This window comes from Macaca nemestrina, chromosome 6, assembly GCF_043159975.1.
Source record: "Macaca nemestrina isolate mMacNem1 chromosome 6, mMacNem.hap1, whole genome shotgun sequence".
NCBI classification, from domain to species: Eukaryota; Metazoa; Chordata; class Mammalia; order Primates; family Cercopithecidae; genus Macaca; species Macaca nemestrina.
Window position 1 is genome coordinate 515001 of NC_092130.1, and position 22530 is coordinate 537530.

A 22530-nucleotide genomic window follows, 5' to 3' on the forward strand; every position below is an offset into this window, starting at 1 on the left:
TGGCCACGGCGGCTTCCCGTGTCCACTTGGCATCCTCAGGCTAGGTGGGCACGCCGTTGTGTTTCACCAGGGGGATTGGGAGACAGAGGCACTGTCTACCAGCGCTCAGCCCCCGAGGTGCTCCCGGAGCACGTGCCAGGCTCTGTTCGGTCCCCTCCAGCCTACTCTTTCAGTTCCGGAGGATTTCCTATTTGTATGTTTAGACACTAAACCTTTTTCATTAACATGTGCTCACTATGGAATAATTAGACACACCCAAGAAGAAAAAGTAAAGTAAATGAGCTTTAAGAACATAAAAAGCACCCTCAACCATGCCACGTATATTGCTTTTTGTTTTAAAGCTTTTTAGACTATTTTCATGGATTCTTTAACTTATTTGTCATATATATATATATATATATATATATATATATTTTTTTTTTTAGGAGGGGGTGGGGGGGTTGGTTTATGCAATTTAGCCCAAGCTGGGCTCAACCTCCTGGGCTTGATCCATCCTCCTGCCTCAGCCTCCTGAGTAGCTGCAATACAGGCGTGTGCCACCCTACTCAGCTCTATGAGCAATGTTATTTATTTATTTCCTTATTTATTTACGTATTTATTTATTTTTCAAACAGGGTCTTGCTCTGTCACCCAGGTTGGAGTGTAGTGGCACAAACACAGCTCACTGCAGTCTCGACCTCCTGGGCTCCAGCGATTCTCCCACCTCAGCCTCCGGAGCAGCTAGAACCATGGGTGCGTACCACCACGCCTGGCTAATTTTGGTATTATTTTGTAAAGACGCGTTTCGCAATATTGCTCAGGTTGATCTCAAACTCCTCTTCCCTCGGCCTTACAAACTGCTAGGATTACAGGCGCAAGTCACCGCGCCCGGCCAATTCTGTAACTTTCTCTTTTTTTTGAGACAGAGTCTCAATCTGTTGCCAGACTGGAGTACAGTGGCCGTGATCTCGGCTCACTGCAACCTCCGCCTCCCCGGTTGAAGCAATTCCCCTGCCTCAGCCTCCCAAGTAGCTGGGATTACGGGCGCCCGCCACCACGCCTGGCTAATTTTTATATTTTTAGTAGAGACGAGGTTTTACCATCTTGGCCAGGCTGGTCTTGAACTCCTGACCTCATGATACGCCCGCCTCCGCCTCCCAAAATGATGGGATTACAGGCGTGAGCCACCACACCCGGCCCAATTCTGTAACTTTTAAAGGTACGCATAGGCAAATTACCTCCGGAAAGTGTCGAAAAATTACTTAAGTGTCATTGTCTGGGGTAAATACCCGTTGTCTGATGGCCATGGAAAAATAGACTGCAGATACATAAAGGGTGGGCTTTAGAGCTGAAGTTTAATAGGCGACAGGAAGAGGAGAAGCGCTCTCGGTAGCAGACCCGGGTCTCGGAGAAATGGGTTGCCGGTTTTGTGGTGAAATGCAGCAGGTTTTACAGAAGAGCTTGAGGAGGTGGTGCCTGATTTACATAGGGCCCAAAGATTGGTCGGATCAGGTGTTTTATTTGGGTAAGGCCAGAAAAACTGGTCAGGGCTAGCTGTCATTTTCATAGGGCGGGAAAAGCTGTCTGTCCCCAACCCCAATCTTTTATTATGCAGATGGTTCTCTACCTGGCCCAGGCCATGTTGCCTGTTTCTTTACAGGTGGTGACAAAAAAAAAAAAAAAAAAAGGGAAGATGGAGCCTCCATGTTGAACTGTAGCAGGACGGGCCGCAGACAAAACCTCTCAGACCCAAGTTGTAGAAGGAAGGGCTTTATTCAGCTGGGAGCATCCGCAAGCTACTGTCTTAAAATCCGAGCTCCCCGAGTGCACAATTTCTGTCTCTTTTAAGGGCTCACAGCACTAAAGATTTCACATGAAAGGGTCGTGATTGATTTGAACAAGCAGGGGGTATGTGACAGGGGCTGTATGCACCGGTGGTCAGAGAGAAACGGAACAGGGCAGGGAGTTTCACAATCTTCTATACAATGTTAGGAACATCAGTTTCTAAGTCATGAGTTGATTTTTAACTACTGGGTTTAGGCCAGGCAGACCTGAGCCTGGTTTCGGGCTGCCTGTCTTTGGTTTTACTTTATTGTTCTTCTTCCTCTTCTTTTTTTTTTTTTTCCCCCTAAGAACAGGTACTGAGGATAAAACAATATAAAACAATGTGAGAGGGTCTTTCTCTTTTCTCATTTCCCCCCTTTGAGACTTTCACTCATTTTATTAGTAGGAGTTCTCACTCTTATTTTTATTATTTATGTTTCCCTGTGCAACAGATTGACAGTGATTTATATAGTATGCTGGTGCTGAAGCATTTTGGTGAACTAAAGTAGTGACAAAGATTTTTATCATCTGGAGAAGTACAGGTATCAGACCATGGAGCAGTAAGCAGGTTCCTATTATTATTATTACTCCTATTATAAGAATTTTAAATCCTCCTATTGCTGGGAACCAATTTCTAAACATGGCTCCTGGATTAAGTCCATGCCACACTTGCATGGGTACATGTGCCAGTTTTGCTATATCTTTAACATATCCTCAACTACCTGCCCCTGATCATCTATGTGTAGACAACAATTAGTAAGGTTGGCTTTTCTACAAACTCCTCCTTCAGCTGCTAGCAAGTAGTCAAGAGCTAGTCTATTTTGATAGATAGCATTTCTCATCAGAGTTTCTTGCCAGGCAAGAACAGTCAAGGCTTGACTGGTTTTATTACTAATAATTTCTAAAACAGCTTGTAACTGTATGACTCGTTGAGCATATAGATGGGGGTCTGATATCCCCATGATCCATCTTGTGCGTAAGTGGCGGGTCTATAGTATTGTATGATTCTTTCTGGGGGTCATTCATCATCTTTCTAATCACCTTTGGCTATGCTTCGTTTTTCGCGGGAAGCATAAACTGGGAAGCCTAGAAGTTCACCTGTTTTTATGGGCAGTAAGAACAAAGATGGCTTAATGGTGCCAATTACACAGCTACCTGTCCACTGAGCAGGCAGCTTAGCATAAGCTCTGTGTCCACATATCCAGTAAAACCCGGTGGGGGCAGTCCAGTCCCGGTGGAATTCTGGGTGGGCCCCAACAGTCTGCAACTTTGGAAATTTACTGAATGGATTTCTTTCTGTGTAATTGGAACTCCACCATGTAACTGTTTTTGCGGTACCATTATACAGCTTTTGCCTAAGACAACTCAGCCGTCCTACAGGATGAGTGAATCCCTTCCCTTCTCTAGCTATGCAATAGTGTCCAATGATTGAGGTTTTTAGAACCTAAAAATTGTCAGGGTGGTTCTTTTGGGCAGGGAACTCATCAAGAACTGGGTCTGTAGGAACTAAATTCTCGGGCTTCCCATGGCCAGTGATCTCGCATTACAGTTCCTCCACAAACATAACATGAAGTGACTTTTAGAGACTGGGCTACATGCTTGGCTAATTGCAAAAACAAATTTTTAGTTTTTCCTGGAATCTCAGGTCCTGGCACATTTAGTTTATCATAGAAAGTCTGAAATACTGGTTCTGGGGAGCGTCTTTGAACATCTCCTTTTATTAGGAGGCTTACACTAGGATCTAGTCTTTTTTCTTCAATGCCTAATGTTATGTATTTTCCTTTATTCCATTTTGGGCCTGTGGGGTTTGTGATTACCAGTTCTAAAGGGTTGCGGCTGGCTTGTCCTTTCTGGAGCCAAACTGGATCTTTTTCATCTTCTTTCCAGGTAGCCTAAATGACACAAGACCAGTACTGACACATGTCACATAAATATAGTTCTTGACAGACATACTTATTTGCTGCTGTGTAACTTTTTTCCTGGTCTAGAGAACCGCATCCTTTTCCATATTGCTTACTATTAACAGCGTCACAGGCATCAGGTTTTAAGGTTACATTTTTGGGGACCCCCCTTTCTTCTGTTTTACCTATTACTTTACTTGTGTCGTTTAGGAAAGGACTAGTCCTTAGTCTTATTTCAAAGACTGTGATCATGGAAGGTTCAGAGGGGTCATAGCACACATCGGGCTGGTCACTTCCCGGATCACATACCTTGTACTGGGTGTTATTATACAGACAGGTTGCCTTTGGAATTCCTAGGCATTCATAATGGCTACAAAATAAAAAGATTGTCTTAACTTGTCCTACCTCAGTGACCTGATGTATGCACTGAAGGCAGTGCTCTGTGTGGGAAGAAGCAGTGGAAGCTTTTAACACACAAGTCCATGTTATAAGGAAAATAAGTCCCAAGACGATTTTCCTCATGCTTCAGCCGTGCGTAGACCAGTCAGCTTCCGGGTCTGACTGGAGCAGGGCTTGTCGTTTTCCTCAGGGTCACTTTGCAGGGATTGTCCAGGCTTGGTTTGGCCTCCTAGGTCTCAGTGGCTGCGGGCTTCACGCGGCTGTGGCAAATCCAGGCTGGGATTCCTTCCACCTTTACCGCTGTGGGAGTGGTCAGGATAACGGTCTGGGGTCCCCTCCACCGTGGCCGCAATGGAGCCACGTTCCAGTCCTAGATCCACACACGGTCACCTGGAGAAAAAGGGTGAACTGGGGAGAATAAGCTGACTGGGCACCTCTCATTTACCCAAGTTGAGATAGTCTGGGCAATTTTCCCCAAAGCCTGTAGCTGCCGCTGTAATTCAATCTCACTTAACTCTTGGGGAGTACCCGGAAGTCCTCGCAGCATAGGAGGAGGCCTATGATACACAATTTCATAGGGGGAGTATCCTGTTTTCTTAGAGGGGGTACACCTAATTTTAAACAATACTATAGGAAGGGCTTGTAGCCATTTTAATCCTGTCTCCTGACATACATTCCCTAGACTATTTTTGATAGTTCAATTCATTCGCTCCACCTTCCCCGAACTCTGAGGTCGATAAGCGGCATGTAACTTCCATGTGATTACTAATACCTTTGCTGTCTTCTGTGCCAAGTCAGCCACAAATGCCGGCCTATTATCTGAGCCGATTCCTAGGGGCAGTCTAAACCTAGGGATGAGATCTCCAAGAAGCACACGGGTTACTTCACGAACTTTTTCAGTTCATGTTGGATAAGCCTCCACCCACCCAGAGTAAGTACACACCAGAACGAGTAAATACTTGTTACCTCCGCATTTAGGCATCTCTGTGAAGTCCACCTGAAGATCTTCAAAAGGAGCTGCTCCATAGGCTGGTATGCCGGGAGGCACAGACGGGCCTTGCTTTGCATCGTGCTGTCCACAGGTAACGCATTGCTGCGCTACAGTTTTAGCAAACGCTGGCAAGTGTGAGATGTAGAAATACCGGCCTAACAGCTTTTCGAGTGATTCTTGGCCTAGATGGGTAGTTTCATGTACAGCCAGCACGACTGTGGCTCCTAGCAGCTGTGGCACAGCTATTCCTCCATCTGGTAACTTTATCCATCCTTCCTTTATTGTTTGTCTTCCCTCTGTTTGAAGAAAATCTTTTTCCTCTTTAGAATAAGTTGGCACCAGATCAAGCATTTGAGGGAGTAGTGGGGCTGTGACTGATGCCCGGTAAGGAGTAGATGCTGCTTTTCGTGCCTCTGTGTCTGCTCGGGAGTTTCCTTGGCTCACCGAGGTGGAAACTCACTGGTGTCCCCTGCAATGCATGACTGCCACCCTTTGTGGTTTCTACACTGTTTCTAATAATTGTAGAATTTCCTATTGATGTTTTATGTCTTTTCCTCTAGAAGTTTTTTTGTTTTTTTTTTTTTTTTTTTTTTTTTTTTTTGAGACAGAGTCTGGCTCAGTCGCCCAGGCTGGAGTGCAGTGGTGCGATCTTGGCTCACTACAAGCTCCGCCTCCCGGGTTCACACCATTCTCCTGCCTCAGACTCCCAAGTAGCTGGGACTATAGGCGCCCGCCACCACACCCGGCTAATTTTTTGCATTTTCAGTAGAGACAGGGTTTCACCGTGTTAGCCAGGCTGGTCTTAATCTCCTGACCTCGTGATCTACCCGCCTCGACCTCCCAAAGTGCTGGGATTACAGGCATGAGCCACTGCGCCCAGCCTCCATTATTTTCTTAATAACCTTGCTTTCACTTTATGAACTCCCCAAATTCTTTTTTTTGGGGGGACATGGAGTTTTGCTCTTGTCACCCAGGTTGGAGTGCAATGGCTTGATCTCGGCTCACTGCAACCTCTGCCTCCCGGGTTCAAGCAATTCTCCTGTCTCAGCCTCCCAAGTAGCTGGGACGAGAGGCATGTGCCACCACACCCAGCTAATTTTTGTATTTTAGTAGAGACGGGGTTTCACCATGTTGGCCAGGATGGTCTCCATCTCTTGACCTTGTGATTCATCTGCCTCGGCCTCCCGAAGTGCTGGGATTACAATCGTGAGCCACCATGCCCAGCCGAGCCCAGGAGTTTCAGACCAGCCTGGGCAACATAGTGAGACCTTGTATCTACAAAGAAAAAAAAAAAAATCAGTTGGGCGTGATGGCACGTGCCCATAGCCCCAGCTACTGGGGAGGTTGAGGTGAGAGGATCCCTTGAGCCCAGGAAGTCAAGACTGCAGAGAGCTATGATCCTGCTACTGCACTCCAGGCCTGGGTGACAGAGAGAGTCCCTGTCTCAAAAACAAAGAAACAAACAAAAAACCCAAACAACAACAACAAACAAAACCAAACCAAAGAAAACTACAACCCTATTAGGTATAATAAATAAATTTAGCAAGAATGGAGGATACAAAATCAATATACAAAAATTAATTGTATTTCTTTTCTTTTTTTTAATTTTTGAGAAGGAGTCTTGCTCTGTCGCCAGGCTGGAGTGCAGTGGCGCAATCTCAGCTCACTGCAACCTCCATCTCCTGGGTTCAAGCGATTCCCCTGCCTCAGCCCCCGAGTAAATGGGACTACAGGCGCCTGCCCCCACGCCTGGATAATTTTTTTGTATTTTAGTAGAGACAGGGTTTCACCGTGTTGGCCAGGATGGTCTCGATCTCCTAACCTCGTGATCCGCCCTCCTCAGCCTCCCAAAGTGCTGGGATTACAGTGTGAGCCACTGCGCTCAGCCTCTTTTCTTTCTTTCTTTAATTTTTTTTTACCTACCGGTAACTAGTTTTGTTACTTTTAAATTGTATTTCTTTAAACTAGCAATAATTCAAGAATGAAATTAGGTAAACAATTCCATTCACTATAGTATCGAAAATTAAAAAAATACTTAGAAATAGATATTTAGGCTGGGCGTGGTGGCTCACACCTGTAATCCCAGCACTTTGGGAGGCTGAGGCGGGCAGATTACCTGCGGTCGGGAGTTTGAGACCAGCCAGGCCAACATGGAGAAACCCCTCTCTAGTAAAAATACAAAATTAGCTGGGTATGGTAGTGTGCACCTGTAGTCCCAGCTACTTGGGAGGCTGAGGCAGGAGAATCACTTGAACCAGGGAGGCGGAGGTTGTGGTGAGCCGAGATCATGCCACTGCATTCCAGCCTGGGCAACAAGAGCGAAACTCCGTCTCGAAAAAAAAATTATAACAATTTAAATAAATAAATAAATAAATAAATAAATATTTTAAAAAGCAGTGTGGGCCTTGTATTCTGAAAATTATAAAACATTTTTTGGAGTGCAGTGGTGTGATGTCAGCTCACTGCAACCTCTGACTCCTGGGTTTAAGCGATTCTCCTGCCTCAGCCTCCCAAGTAGCTGAAATTATAGGCACTGGTTACCATGCCCAGCTAATTTTGGTATTTTTAGTTAAAAAAAAAAAAAGGCTACTGTGCTCGGCCTATAAAACATTATTAAAATAAAGAAGATCAGCTAGTTGTGGTGGCTCACGCCTATAATCTCAGCACTATGGGAGGCTAAGGCAGGAGGATCGTTTGAACCTAGGAGCTCGAGGCCAGCCTGAACAACATAGGGCGACCTCGTCTCTAGAAATAATAATAATGATGATGATAATACTACTAATAATAATAATTGGCTAGGCATGGTGGCTCACGCCTGTTATCCCAACAATTTGGAGGCTGAGGCAGGTGGATCACTTGAGGTCAGAAGTTCAACACCAGGCTGACCAACATGGTGAAACGCTGTCTCTACTAAAATTACAAAAATTAGCTGGGTGTGAGCAGTGGCTCACACCTGTAATCCCAGCACTTTGGGAGGCCAAGGCGGGTGGATCACGAGGTCAGGAGATCGAGACCATCCTGGCTAACATAGTGAAACCCCGCCTCTACTAAAAATACAAAAAATTAGCCAGGCGTGGTGGTGGGAGCCTGTAGTCCCAGCTACTCGGGAGGCTGAGGCAGGAGAATGGCGTGAACCCGGGAGGTGGAGCTTGCAGTGAGCCGAGATCGCACCACTGCACTCCAGCCTGGGTAACAGAGCGAGAATCCATCTCTATCTAAATAAATAAATAAATAAATAAATAAATAAATAAATAATAAATAAATAAAGCTACAGTAATCAAGATGAATGGTATTGGCATAAAGATAGGCACATAGACCAGTGGAACAGAATTGAGAGCGCAGAAACAAACCTTACATTTCTGGCCAGTTGATTGTATTCTCTTGATAGTTTAATATACTTTTTACTGAAGTAAAACATGCCATGAACGCACCCATGCAGCCACCACCCAGATCAACAAATAGAACATTCCCAGCGCCGCAGAACCACCCCCGGTGTTCCCTCGGTCAGTATCCTGCTCTTCTTGAACGCAGCCACGCTTTTGACTTCTCACACCTACGTTCGTTTTTGAGCTTCACATAAATAGAATAACCCCTATGTAGTTTTTGGTGTCTTGATTCATTCTGCTAATGTTATATTTTTATATTTGTTCATGTTGTTACATGCAGCAGTGTGGTTTTTTTTTTTTCTGCACATTATTTTTAAAGTTGAGATATAATTCATGTATCATAAAATTCACCTTTAAAAGTGTACAATTTGGCCAGGTACAGTGACTCACGCCTGTAATCCCAGCACTTTGGGAGGCCAAGAAGGGCAGGTCGCTTGAGCTCAGAAGTTTGAGGCCAGCCTGGGCAACATGGCAAAACCCCATCTCTTTTTTTTTTTTTTTTTTTTGTTGAGACGGAGTCTCGCTCTGTCGCCCAGGCTGGAGTGCTGTGGCTGGATCTCAGCTCACTGCAAGCTCCGCCTCCCGGGTTCACGCCATTCTCCTGCCTCAGCCTCCCAAGTAGCTGGGACTACAGGCGCCCTCCACCACGCCCGGCTAGTTTTTTGTATTTTTTTAGTAGAGACGGGGTTTCACTGTGTTCGCCAGGATGGTCTCGATCTCCTGACCTCGTGATCCGCCCGTCTTGGCCTCCCAAAGTGCTGGGATTACAGGCTTGAGCCACCACGCCTGGCCGCAAAACCCCATCTCTACAAAAAATAGAAAAAGTAGCAGGACGTAGTGGTATGTGACTGTAGTCCCAGCTACTTGGGAGGCTGAGGGGAAGATTACTTGAGCCCAGGAGGTCGAGGCTGCAGTGAACTGAGATGGTGCCATGGCACTCCAGCCTGGACAATAGGGCCAGACCTTGTCTCAAAAAATAAATGAATAAAGTAAAATAAAATAAAAGCATGTTCAATAATGTGCAGTCATTACCAGCAGCTAATTCCAGAACATTCTAATCACCCCCAAAAGAAGCCCCAAGTCCATTAGCCATCATTCCTCACTTTCCCTCTCCCCAGCCCCTGGTAATCTACTTTCTGTCTCTATGGATTTGCCTACTCTGGACATCTCATATAAACTGAATCATATAATACAGGGCTTTTCATATATGGCTTCTTTCACTTAGCATACTATTTTTGAGGTTCATTTATATTGTACCACATACTAATATTTCATTCTTTTTTATGGCTTAGTAATATTGCATTGTTGACCAGGCGTGGTGTCTCACACTTTTAATCCCAGCACTTAGGGATGCCGAGGTAGGAGGATCCCTTGAGCCCAGGAGTTCAAGACCAGCCTGTGCAACATAGGGAGACCCCTGTCTCTATCAAAAATTTTATAATATTAGCCATGTGTGGCAGCTCACACCTGTAGTATGAGCTACTTGGGAGGCTGAGGCAGGGAGATTGCTTGAGTCCAGGAGATCAAGGTTGCAATGAACTGTGATCACAGCACTGCACTCCAGCCTGGGAAACAGGGTGAGGCCCTGTCTCAAAAAAAAAAAAAAAAAGTTTAGCTTTGTGTGAATATACTGCATTTTATTGATCCCTTCATTAATTCACGGAAATTTAAGTTGTTTCTTTCTTTTTTTTTTTTTTTTTTTGAGACAAGTTCTCACTCCGTGCCCCAGGCTGCAGTGACACAATCTTGGCTCACCGCAACTTCCACCTACTGGGTTCAAGTTAGCTTCCCAATTTAGCCTCCCAAGTAGCTGAGACCACAGGGGGACACCACCATGCCTGGCTAATTTTTTTTTTTTTTTGGAGACAGAGTCTTGCTCTGTTGCCCAGGCTGGAGTGCAGTGGCTGATCTTGGCTCACTGCAACCTCTGCCTACCGGGTTCACACCATTCTCCAGCCTCAGCCTCCCAAGTAGCTGGGACTACAGGTGCCCGTCACCATGCCCAGCTAATTTTTTTGTTTCACCGCGTGTTAGCCAGGATGGTCTCGATCTCCTGACCTTGTGATCCGCCTGCCTCGGCCTCCCAAAGTGCTGGGATTACAAGCAGGAGCCACCATGTCCGGCCATAATTTTTGTATTTTTTTATAGAGACAGGGTTTTGTCATGTTGCCTAACCTGGTCACAAACTCCTGACTTCAAGCAGTCCATCTGCCTTGGCCGCCCAAAGTGCTGGAATTACAGGCCTGAGCCACTGCCAGCCTTTGTTTCCACTTATTGGTTATCATGAAGAATTATACTGTAAACATTTTTGTGGAAGTTTTTTTTCTTTTTCTTTCTTTCTTTTTTTTTTTTTTTTCTTTTTTTTTTGAGACAGAGTCTCACTCTGTCGCCCAGGCTGGATCGAGTGGTGGTGCAATCTCGGCTCACTGCAACCTCTGACTCCCTGGTTCAAGCAATTCTCCTGCCTCAGTCTCCCAAGTAGCTGGGACTACAGGCACCCACCACCATGTCCAGTTAAGTTTTGTATTTTTAGTGGAGACGGGGTTTCACAATGTTGGCCAGGATGGTCTTGATCTCCTGACCACGTGATCCACCCGCCTCAGCCTCCCAAAGTGCTGGGATTACAGGCGCGAGCCACCGCACCCGGCCAATCTGAAGTACTTTTAAGCGTAGCCTGGTCGCTAATTCTCAGCCTGACACCCAGCTATGTGGCCTCCTCTGGACACTGTGCAGGGCGCTTTGGTTGGGCAACACATTGTGGAGGTTAAAATTCAGTGTCTCCATCCATAAGGTCATTCCAGATGAAGACTTGGATTCCACGTCACAATCCCAGTGCTCAGTGAGCATGCCGTCCAAGTCACTTGGGAGCCTCCCCTGGTGGAGGAGGCCCATTCTGCCATAGCCACTGCAGCTGCTCACGGAGGAGTAGCGCCCAGGGCACTCGTCTGCATGGGGTGGGGCAGAGGCACTGGTAAAGGTGTCTCCTCTGGGGTCAGGTGGTTCATACCTGAGGTGTGGGGCTTGATGTTTCCCATGTGAGGCAGGGCACGGCCGTCACCTGCAGATGTCTGCTGAGCGTGTCCAGGGTGGGTATGGGAGCTGGGAGGCATCATTTTGTTGTGAGATGCCTGGCTGCCATAGGTCGACATGACTGAATGAAGGCCCATCACCATCAGCCCAGAACCTGGCTGTTGGGTTGGGCCACCCCAGGATCTGCTGGTGTCATGCTTGTGGGGAAAGAAAGAGAGATCAGACTGTTACTGTGTCTATGTAGAAAACGGAAGACATAAGAAACTCCATTTTGTTCTGTACTAAGAAAAATTATTCTGCCTTGAGATGCTGTTAATCTGTAACCCTAGCCCCAACCCTGTGCCCGCAGAGACATGTGCTGTGTTGAGGGGCTGTAGGGCTGTGCAGGATGTGCTTTGTTAAAAATGTGTTTGCAGGCAGTATGCTCGGTAAAAGTCATCACCATTCTCCAGTCTCCAGTACCCAGGGACACAATGCACTGCGGAAGGCCACAGGGACCTCTGCCCAAGAAAGTCTGGGTATTGTCTGAGGTTTCTCCCCACTGAGACAGCCTGAGATATGGCCTCGTGGGAAGGGAAAGACCTGACTGTCCCCCAGCCCGACACCTGTAAAGGGTCTGTGCTGAGGAGGATGAGTGAAAGAGGAAGGCCTCTTTGCAGTTGAGACAAGAGAAAGGCATCTGTCTCCTGCTCGTCCCTGGAAATGGAATGTCCTGGTGTAAAACCTGATTGTACATTCTATTTACTTAGATAGGAGAAAACCGCCTTATGACTGGAGGTGAGACATGCTGGTGGCAATACTGCTCTTTACTGCACTGAGATATTTGTGTAAAGTCAGACATAAATCTGGTCTACGTGCACATGGAGGCACAGCACCTTTCCTTAAACTTATTCATAACACAGAGGCCTTTGCCCGCATGTTTTCCTGTTGACCCTCTCCCCACAATTACCCTATAGTCCTGCCACATCCCCCTCGCTGAGATAGTAGAGATAGTGATCAATAAATACTGAGGGTACTAAGAGACCAGTGCCAGCGCCCCTGGTCCTCTGTATGCTGAGTGCCGGTCCCCTGGGCCCACTTTTCTTTCTCTATACTTTGTCTCTGTCTTACTTCTTTTGTCAGTCTCTTGTCCTACCTGACAGAAATATCCACAGGTGTGGAGGGGCTGGCCCCCATCAATAATGTCATTATGGGGAGGAGAGTCAGGAGTCAGCAACTCCTCCAGGAGTCCCGCTGCACAGCTACACGGACTCACAGCTCCACAACTTGATTTGTGGTCCTGGAGCGTTTGCACAGGCATCTGGGGCAAAGGGCTCATGTTGGACTAGCACTACGTCTATTTTTTTGTAGTTTGGCTGGGCGAATTCACACTGGTGTTTGGTGGCACAAATGAGTAGCATGGCGTCTGCTGCATCATGGAGCCAGGGGCGAACTGGGTCCACACAGTTAATGATGTCAGTACTCAGAGAAGGTTGAGATTATCCAAACCTTTTCCACGTTTTGGGATTGCTTTTCTCAGACATACGGGGTGGAGTAGGGGCATCTTTGCCGAAGATGACCGGTACCCCACAGAATGCACAGCCACATCTCTAAGATCTTGCCCTTTGGTTATAATAGGTGAAAGTCTCCCAGTAATAGTACTAGCATTTGAGCTAGTTCGAGGGCGAAATGTACTCCAGCTATCAAAGTCATCATTGCCGTGAGAGCCAGGGCTTGCAGGCCTTTTGGAAAATTGGGGTCCAGGGCTGTCCTCGGCACCGGCCCCCACCCCGCCCCGCTAGACTACAGGGGTGCTTTTTTCGTGGCAGCTCGGCTTTGTGTCCGAGCGCATTTGCTGTTGTCCGTGGATGCAGCTCTTGTCCTAAGACATCTCCCATTCTTGCCGCCCTCTGGATCGAGCATCCACCGAGCACTTTTTCCAGTTCCTTCGTTCTGCGCGCCAGTCAACTTGCTGTGTAGGAACAGAAGATGAGGACGTGAATTCCTCCGGCCCGCAGAGCTGTTGCTGTCGCCCTCATCCGTGAAGCAGGGCACGCTCTCGACCATCCACTCGCAGATCTGCCACAGCGCGAGCCGCTTCTCCGCCGAGCTCTGGACTGCCTGGTGCTGAGGTCGGCGTGGGACAGGTCGCGCCCGGCGTTGCGATGGGACCAGCTGCTCCTGCGCTGCTGCCCCGCGAGCGGCCCGGCGGTGGCGGGGTCCCGTGTGGGTGCTGCGGCGGCGAGGAGAGAAGGCCGCCCGCCTCGGGCCCTGGAGGTCCCCGCACACCCCCGGGGCGGCGTCCCGGCGATCGCGGAAGCCCTCGCTGTCCTCCAGCGGGCTCAGGTTGCTCGTGAAGTCGGCGCTGACCGCGCGGGGCTGGAGGTGGCCGCGTGGGACCCGCGGAACTCCCGCCGGGGCAGCGGCTGGAAAACCGGGTCGACCTCCGTCCCCCGGGGCGCTTCGGCCCTGGGGTCCTGTCCCCTCCCCTCCCCTCCCCTCCCCTCCCCTCCCCTCCCCTCCCCTCCCCTCCCCTCCTCTCCCCTCCCCTCTCCTCCCGTCTCCTCCCCTCTCCTCCGCCAGCCGCGGGCGAGCCAAGAAAGGGGAGAGCAAAGCACCGGGCGGAGGGGAGGGGGCGCGAGGAGGAGGCGGAGATTCCGGGGACAAGGTCGGTTCGGCCCGAGACCGAAAGAAACTGGGAGCCAGGCGGGGGCGGCGGGGGCGGCGGAAGCGCGAGTCCAGAACTGAGCCCGGCGGGGCCGTGCGCGGCGAGGCTGCTCCCGGTCCGCTGCGCGGATGGACGGCGGGCCGGAGCCCCGGGCCGGGGCGGATCCGGGCACAGCGGGCGCCGCACTCCCGCAAACAGGGCCGTGGACCCCGCGGGCCGTGGCTCTCCCCCGAGGCGCGCCCTCTGAGCTGCTGCCTGTGGACTGCGGCACGGAGGCTGCAGAACTACGCGGCCGCGCGACTGACGGGGTCTGCCCTGGTTTATTTATTTTTATCTTTTTTTAAAGTAAGAGTGCAGAAGGCTTCCCCTCCTCTCACGCCACCTCTCCAAAGAGGGCCAATGTGGGTGACTTTCTGAGTGGTCCCCAAAGCAGATCCCGAGGCCTGCGCGTCGCGAATCTTCTCTGCCAGGGCGCTGGTGGAGTAGTTTCTCAGCTGGTGCCTCTGGCCCAGCGAATCCTGCCGGATGGCGGTGGTTCTGGAACGCCCTGTGGATTCGCCCTAAGGCCTTGTAGGCCCGGGGACTCTGGGGATATTGTATAAAGCAGGAAAATACGTAAATGGGTTCCAGGGGGAAGGTAGCGTGGCCGAGCGGTCTAAGGCGCTGGATTAAGGCTCCAGTCTCTTCGGAGGCGTGGGTTCGAATCCCACCGCTGCCAGCTTGGCGTGGTTTGTCCATTTTTGTCCCCCCATAGGTTACAAAAGGAGGATTCGTTGGAACTTTCCTCGGGCCCCACGCTTGCTCGGGATCTGGATTCCATTTGGCAGCGCGCAGCCGTCCAGTGGACGGGCTTTGTAGGGAGTTCCTCGGACCTGGTGTTCACAGCAAGTGAGGTGGGTTCAGTTCTTCCCAGGTTCCAGTGGTTGAGGTGGAAAGGCAACGGTATAAATACCCTGTATAGCGTTTTCTCCTTAACCAGGTGGAGATAGTGGTGGAGTGTTGTAGGCTAGTCCTAAGTGTAATACATTTGAAGTAATGAGGTAAAAAGTAGAAGGAAGTGTTTCCGCCCGGTTTCGAACCGGGGACCTTTCGCGTGTGAGGCGAACGTGATAACCACTACACTACGGAAACCTGCTTGGCTTTCGTGTGCCATCGTAATGACCGACCACACAGGGCCGTCTTTTATTTCCTCATCGTAATTCAGAGCTTCCTCCATGCGTCCCTTCGAGCTTTATTAATGAGCATAAGCACACACACAAAGATATTTCAGCACCTGGAAGGCTGAGGCGGCAGGATAGCTGGAGCCCAGGAGGTCGAGACTGCACTGAGCTATGATTGCAGCACTGCCCTCCAGCCTGGGCGACAGAGCAAGACCTTATCTCGAAAGAGAGAAAAGAAAGAAACGAGAAAAGGAAGTTTTCATGTGCAATGTGGTGGCATAAGTGGGCACGAGAGTCCTGAGAGAGGATGTCCCGGCGACAGTGGGTATGGGGGTTGAACAGCAGGGGCGCGCTGGCACCCACCATTTTCAAAGAGAAGAGACATTCAGAAGAAGCTGCTTGGGGAATATGAGGCCACGTGTTCGTGAGTAGAGCTGAAGCTTGTGTGTCCAGAGAAATTGGAGTGGAATGAAAGAGGAAGTAGCCTAAAACACCATTTTTATTGTTCTATTGTTTGGTAGAACTCTAAGATTTTCCTAGCAGCCACTGCTCTTGGACATTTAGATTACTTTCCTCCCACCAACAGTATGCAAGCGTTATGAAGGCTACCCCCTTGGCAACATTTGGCACTTTTCATTGATTTTTTTTTTAACTTCTAGCCATTTGTGGGTATGTAGTATTCCTTATGGTTTAAGTTTGCATTTAGCTGATAAGAAAAGATGGGCACTTTTTCATGGGTTTATGGCCCATGTGTTCATCTTACTGTGTGAAGTATCTCTTTAAATATCTTGTCCATTAAAAACAAACAAAGAAAAAAAACACACAAACAGAAAACCCCAAGAAACAAAAAACAAAGAACTGGCATGGCATGGTGGCTCACACCTGTAATTCCAGAACTCTGGGAGGGCGAGGTGTGTGAATTGTTTGAGCTCATGAGTTGAGACCAGTCTGGGCAACATTGGGACATCATCTCTACAGAACGTCCAAAAATTAGCTGGGAGTGATGGCGTTCACTTGTAGTTTCTGTAGGTACTTGGGAGGCTGAGGTGAGAGTATTGCTTGAGCCTGAGAGATGGAGGCTGCAGTGAGCAGAGATCTCACTGCTGCACTCCAGCCTGGGTAACAGAGCAAGATCCTGTTCCAAAAAAAAAAAAAAAAAAAAAAAAAAGACTCTCATAGGTTTTTTTAATCTGGAAACTTCTAAATTTCAGCTTGTATGTTTAAGTGTAAACTCTTTCATATAATTTTTTTTGTTATGGTGTGAGGTTGGGATTAAGGTTAATTTCTTTCCCCTATGGATATCCAGTTGTTCCTGAACCCATTGTTGCAAAGACACTATTTCTTTTTTTTTTTTTTTTTTTTTTTTTGAGACGGAGTTTCACTCTCTCGCCCAAGCTGGAGTGCAGTGGCACGACCTCGGCTCACTGCAAGCTCCGCCTCCTGGGTTCACGCCATTCTCCTGCCTCAGCCTCCCTAGTAGCTGGGACTACAGGCGCCCACCACCGCGCCGGGCTCATTTTTTGTATTTTTAGTAGAGATGGGGTTTCACCGTGGTCTCGATCTCCTGACCTTGTGATCCGCCCGCCTCGGCCTCCCAAAGTGCTGGGATTACAGGCGTGAGCCACCGCGCCCGGCCCCAAAGACACTATTTCTACATTGAATTGCTTTGGTGCCTTTGGTGAAAATCAAATAACTTTGAGTATATGTGGGCCCAAATTCTTTTTGTTCATTTTTTGCTTTTCAATTAAAAATTTCAAATAGGCCAGGCATGGTGGCTCACCCCTGTAATCCTAGCGTTTTGGTAGGCTGAGGTAGGAGGATTGTTTGAGGCCAGGAGTTGGAAACCAGTCTGTGCAACATAGCAAGACCATGTCTCTACAAAAAAAAAAAAAAAAAAGTTAGCTGGGCATAGTAGTGCGTGCTTGTAGTCCCACCTAGTTGGGAGGCTGAGGCAGGAGGATTGTTTGGGCCCAGGAGTCCAAGGCTGCAGTGAGCTGCAATCACAGCAGGGCACTGCTACCTGGATGACAGAGTGAATCCCTGTCTCCAAATAAATAAACAAATAAGTAAATTAATAAATGTTTGCATTAGATGAATTATGCCATGTTTTGTTTATCCATTTGTCAATGAATGAACATTTATGTTGTTTCCAATTTTTTTTTTTTTTTTTGAGACAGATTCTCACTCTTGTCACCCAGGCTGGAGTACAGAGGAGCCATCATAGCTCACTACAATCTCCACCTCCTTGGTTCAAGTGATCCTTCCACCTCAGCCTCACAAGTAGCTGGGACCATAGGTGTACACTACCACACCTGGCTAATTTTTGTATTTTTTATAGAGACGTGGTCCCTATGTTGCCCAGGCTGGTCTGGAACTCTTGGCCTCCAGCAGTCCACCCACCTTGGCCTCCCAAAGTGTTAGGATTACAGGCATGGGACACCTTGCCTAGCCTTTGTTTCCACTTTTTCGCTATAATGAAAAATGATGCCATATATATTTTGTGTACATTTTTTTACGTGACAAAAAGGTATATATAAAACTCTCTTTTATATATACCTAGGAGTGGAATTGATGGATTGTATGGTAACCCTATGTTTAAATTTTTGGCATAGCAAAGTGAAACTTGAAACTAGCAATTCCACTAATACTGTTTATTTATATGATATTTCCAGAAAAGGCAGATGAAAACAGAGGAAAAGCAGATCACTTCTTGTGTACCGCTGAGGCTGAGAGCCAGGATTGGCTGCAGATGGGCATGTTGGAAATCTTTGTGGTAACGGAACTGTTTTAAAAGCGGATTGTGGTGATGGTTGCAGAATCCTATGCAGTGACTAAAAAATCATTGATCTGTGTATTTACAATGAGTGGATTTTATTGTATTGAATTGTACCCCAATAAAGCTGTTATAGAATGCTAAACCATAAAAACAAACCTCCAAACACAGCAACAGGCAGTTAGTGATTCCCTGGGATCAGCTCAGGTGACAGTTGCATTGTGCAAAATGATTCCTGTGACCCAGAGTATAATTAATGTTTACATAATGCTTTACCGCAGCCTTGGAGGGCAGGTAACTTGCACCTTGAAACTTGAAGGTCTTGCTAGTATTGCTTGTAATCAAAGTAAAGTAATTGTATAAATAAACAAGGTGTGAATAAATTTAAGGAGATGCCAAGTAAATGAAGGAGATGAGCAATCACCGCGAGACTGAAGCTGGGAGGGGCGTGACGGAAGTCATCCAATCCAAAATTATCGGAATAGAGACCTTGCCAATGGATGGGTTTAAAAAACGAAAAGTGCGTGTTACAGAAACGAAATGAGGATCCGTCATAGGATCCAGTTTATGGTCAACACGGGGACGTCCACCCAATACTGTGCGTCTACAGGAGGCACTAATGTGTGCTGCTGTGCTTTGGGTGTGATGTGCAAAGTACCGGTCCTTGAGGAGATGCGGGCACTGGTTTTTATTTTCCACAGCTGTCTTTTTAAATCTAGAAGACAAAAGCTTCTGTTGAGGAGCGCTCGGGGCTGCAGGAGGGTCGTGGAGTTGAATGTGCTGGCCCTCTGCAGGGGCCGCCTGTGTGTGTGTGTTTGGGGTGGGGGGTGAGCTCCTGCACTGGCTGTCAGGGTGCGAGTTACACAACCCCTGGAGGTGGCAGTTCCTTGTCTGTAGAATGGGGTGAGAGCAGCGCCTTTCTTACAGGTGGATGACGAGGGTTAGAGCAATTAACACACGCACTAGCACTAGGTAAGACTGAAGAAAAACTCACTGGATCTACAGCTGTGCCAAGGCAGCTCAGTTCCAGGCCCAGGGGACACAGCATGAAGGAAACAAAACCGAAGGATCTTTCTCCCCAGAAGGGAAGGGTGGGGGTGAGGAACAAGGGAAGACCGAGGCCGCACAGGCGGACAACGGCGGACGGCACTGCGCGATGGAGAGGGGCCTCCGCCCAGGAGATGTGAAGAGGCGGCGCTGGGCGCACGGAGCTGCAAGGGAAAGGCGGGTGCGGGGGCTGCAGGGGCCGAGCAGGAGGCTGGGCGAGGACGGTGCGTACCCCCAGCAGCGGCAGGAAGGAGACAAGCCTGGATAGTGGGCCCGTTTGCCGCAGCCTCGGCTTCTGGTTTGTGTTCAGGAAAAGCCCGCGCTCAGTCCGGTCTCAGCCACTCCCAGGAGCGAGCGCAGATCGCGCTACACCCGTTTGTCGTCCTCCGCTCCCGCCTTGGGAGCAGCAGCATCTCCGCGACTTCCCCGTGTCCGCGCTTTCTTCCAGGGCTTGGCAACCGGAAAGTGTCTAACAGCGGTTCAAGGAACCGCCTCTGGGCTGCAGCGGAGCGGGGACATCCCTTGGGAAAGGCAGCGCGTCCTCTGGTCGCGCCCAGGAACATCCCGAGCCTGCGAGTCCGATCGCGGGAGTCCCCCAGGCCGACGCCGCCCCAGCTCGCTCGCAGCTCGCCCTGGAGAGGACCTGGAGCCTCCGCGGATGACCCGAAGCCAGGGGTCCCCTGCACATTCTCGAAGCGGCTGCAGGGAGACCTGCCCGGCGCGCCTGGGAGTAGAGCAGCGCCGCAGTCCCTCTCGCTGAGCGGGATCTGCCCCTGTCTGCTGGACCTCTCCAGGGCCACGGGTGGGGGTGGTACTGTCCCCGCGGCAGCCCTCACCCCGTTCCAGGCGCCGCCTCCCTGGATGGGCCAGCTCTTGGAGAGGGCCGGCTCCTCTCAGAGTTGGTCTGAGCACGGAAGAGAGCCTGGGTGTCCACTGTTTTCTCAAACCCACCCGTATGTTACACTGTGTCCTGGATGGGGTGAGGCTGGAGCTCAGAGCGGGACAGCGGTGTGAAGAGCTGCGGTGGTGGCATCTTCCCTCGGGCTTTCTGGAGAAGGCGCCTCTGAGCGGATGGGGCTTCAGACCCGGCTCCCTGTGAGCTGTGAGCCTGTGTGGGCAGCAGCCAGCCAGGCAGCCCTTCACCTGTGACTGGGAGGTCGCGCTGGGCTTGGGTTTCCTGGAGGTTTCACCCTGGGCATGGGCCTGGGAGTGACAGGGCCGTCTGTGAAGACGTCTGGAGGAGTTTCCTAGGGCTGCCAGAACAAAATAGCCCGGCCTGGGGCTTCGACAACAGATGGTCGTTTTCTCCCAGGTCTGAGGCTGTGAGTCCGAGATCAGGGCACACGGAGGCTTGTTTCTGCGGAGGCTTCTTTTTTTGGCCTGCAGTTGGGCGCCTTGTTTCCGTGTCCACACGTGGTGTTTTGTCTGTGCACCTGCACCCATGATGGCCCCGTGTGTCCACATTTCCTCTTCTTCTAAGGACACCAGTCAGGTTGGATTGGGGTCCACCATGGTGACCTCATTTTAGTGTGACCACCTCTTTAAAAGCCCTATGGCCAAATACAGTCACATTTTGAGGTGAAGAGGGTTGGAGTGCTAAGATGAATTTTGAGGAAACATGATTCCACCATAGTAAGACTTTTCAGGCCTGAGATCTCCCGGTGAACAGAAAGGCAGAGTCCAAACTGCAAATGGAGGCTCTGGGGGGTGTGAGGGGGGCGGAGGGTCAAAAGTGTCGCCTTAGGCTGGAGGTGGGAGGAAGTGATCTACTGGGTCCTCTTTTACTGGTTGTTCCAACGCGTCCAGGAGGAGAAACCGGGTTGGCGCTGCCTTTGCCCATCTGGAAAGCCATCTGGATTCATTTCCAGGGTTGTGTGTTTCTGGAGGCGATGCATACCCAGGCCGAGTGCCAGTTTAAGGACGTGCTCTGTGACCACAGGCCAGCCACTCCCATCTCAGCCTGTTTTCACATCAACAAGATGAGGATGAATGAGATGATCTCAAAGGTCCCTGCTGGCTCTAAACTCTCAGCTTTCCTGTCCCTGAGATTCGTCCTGTTTCTAAGATCTCTGCTGAATATCCTGCCCCTCAGCAGAGTGAGTGAAGCCAAGATAAAGAGCCAATTTTCTGGGCTGTTCTTCAGTACAGGAGGAGAAGGTGGCCCATGTGACTGAGATGAGGCACCCACCCCCAAACGCCCCCCCACTGGCATCCCTCCTGCCACGGCTCTTCTTCCTGACTCCTTGACCCCTAGAGCCCTGGGCCTGGGCCTCAGCAGGAGCTCACAGCTGTCTGTCATCAGAGTCATTCCACTGCTGGCTCAGCTGCTCTGGGCTGGGGCAAAGCTGGCCACTGTCTCAGAAGGACTCGCAGGGTGTTCCAGAAGACAGGGAGGGCTCTGGGTAGACTGGGCCCTGCTTACTCCTCAGGACAGAGTCTGGGTAAGTTGACCAGAAGAGCCATTGTCATCATGTGAGCTGGCCCGCAAAGACGAGAGCTCAAGGAGTAAAAGTGCAGATTGGTATAAATTGTCACAGTGTCCTGGAGGGGGCCTCTGGGGTCACTTGGTCAAATGCCCACAGCGTCTTCTGCGGAAACCAGGAGTTGAAGGCTGTGCTGCCTGTGGGCCTCCCCCTCTGCTCTAGTCTCTGGGGGGAGGAGGGGGTGAGGAGGTTCCTCATCCGGGTCTTATCTGGAACCTCTTTCCTCCTGATCACCGGACTCTAGGTCCTGAGTTTAAAACACTGGTTTTCCCCTCTCAGCAGGGGTAACTGGACTCCTGCATTCATTTCCACTCAGGATTGGCCTGCAGAAGGCCCTTCTTTAGCCTTTAAACTTATCCCATGTCTTTAAATTCATTTATCTGTTCCCTGCTGTGCGCACACTCAGTCATCCCCACTCCCACGTCTGTGTGAGCAGGGCTGTGCGTGCCAGGGCACCTGGGTGTGTGAGGGTGTGGGCACCTCTAGACATCAATCTTGGGCACATCTCCCTTTTCCCCACTGGTCTCTGGGCTCATCCACATGGCTGCCCACCCCCAATGACCATGCCCATCCTGGCCCCACCCCCAGTGACGATGCACGCCCTACTCCTCCCCCAGTGACGATGCACACCCTGCCCCCACCCCTGAGGGTTTCTTGGGGACATCCTAGGTGTGATCTCACTGGGTCTGGGCTGCCCCCTCCTCACTGCCTCCTAGGAAGCCCCAGCCTCTACTTGCTTTTCAGTCATCAGGCTCCGGCTGCGTCTCCCACACATTCAGAACCAGCCTCTCCCCTCATCCGCCCAGGGCTCTTCCTCCTCCTGGAGCGGCCCCCTAGCCTGCACCTAGCATGGGTTTGGGCAAAGCCCCTGCATCCTTCTGAGCTCAGGGCCTGCCACAGGCCGAAACCT

The 22530-nt window shown here is 49.8% G+C and overlaps 2 long non-coding RNA genes, 2 other non-coding genes and 1 pseudogene across 5 annotated transcripts in view; 3 read left to right on the top strand and 2 right to left on the bottom strand.

Moving 5' to 3' along the window:
* LOC105483963 (uncharacterized) overlaps nt 1-5642 on the top strand; it is a 10119-nt gene extending 4477 nt beyond the window's left edge. Inside the window, exons 3-4 of the long non-coding RNA XR_988665.3 lie at nt 615-732; nt 5082-5642. This is a non-coding gene — a long non-coding RNA (uncharacterized lncRNA). The remainder of the gene's footprint in view (nt 1-614; nt 733-5081) is intronic.
* Nucleotides 5643-11303: 5661 nt separating this feature from the next.
* LOC105483965 (forkhead box protein O1 pseudogene) lies at nt 11304-13735 on the bottom strand (annotated as a pseudogene).
* A 323-nt stretch (nt 13736-14058) lies between these two features.
* Nucleotides 14059-18452, top strand: LOC105483964 (uncharacterized). 2 transcript variants are annotated; one of them, XR_988667.2, is made up of 3 exons: nt 14059-14157; nt 14912-15050; nt 17990-18452. It is a non-coding gene; the product is annotated as an uncharacterized lncRNA (long non-coding RNA). The 2 variants fall into 2 exon arrangements; XR_988668.3 differs by lacking the exon at nt 14059-14157 and adding an exon at nt 14328-14465.
* TRNAL-AAG (transfer RNA leucine (anticodon AAG)) lies at nt 14794-14875 on the top strand. Its single transcript has one exon. It is a non-coding gene; the product is annotated as a tRNA-Leu (tRNA).
* Nucleotides 15216-15288, bottom strand: TRNAV-CAC (transfer RNA valine (anticodon CAC)). Its single transcript has one exon. It is a non-coding gene; the product is annotated as a tRNA-Val (tRNA).
* Nucleotides 18453-22530: the final 4078 nt, after the last annotated feature.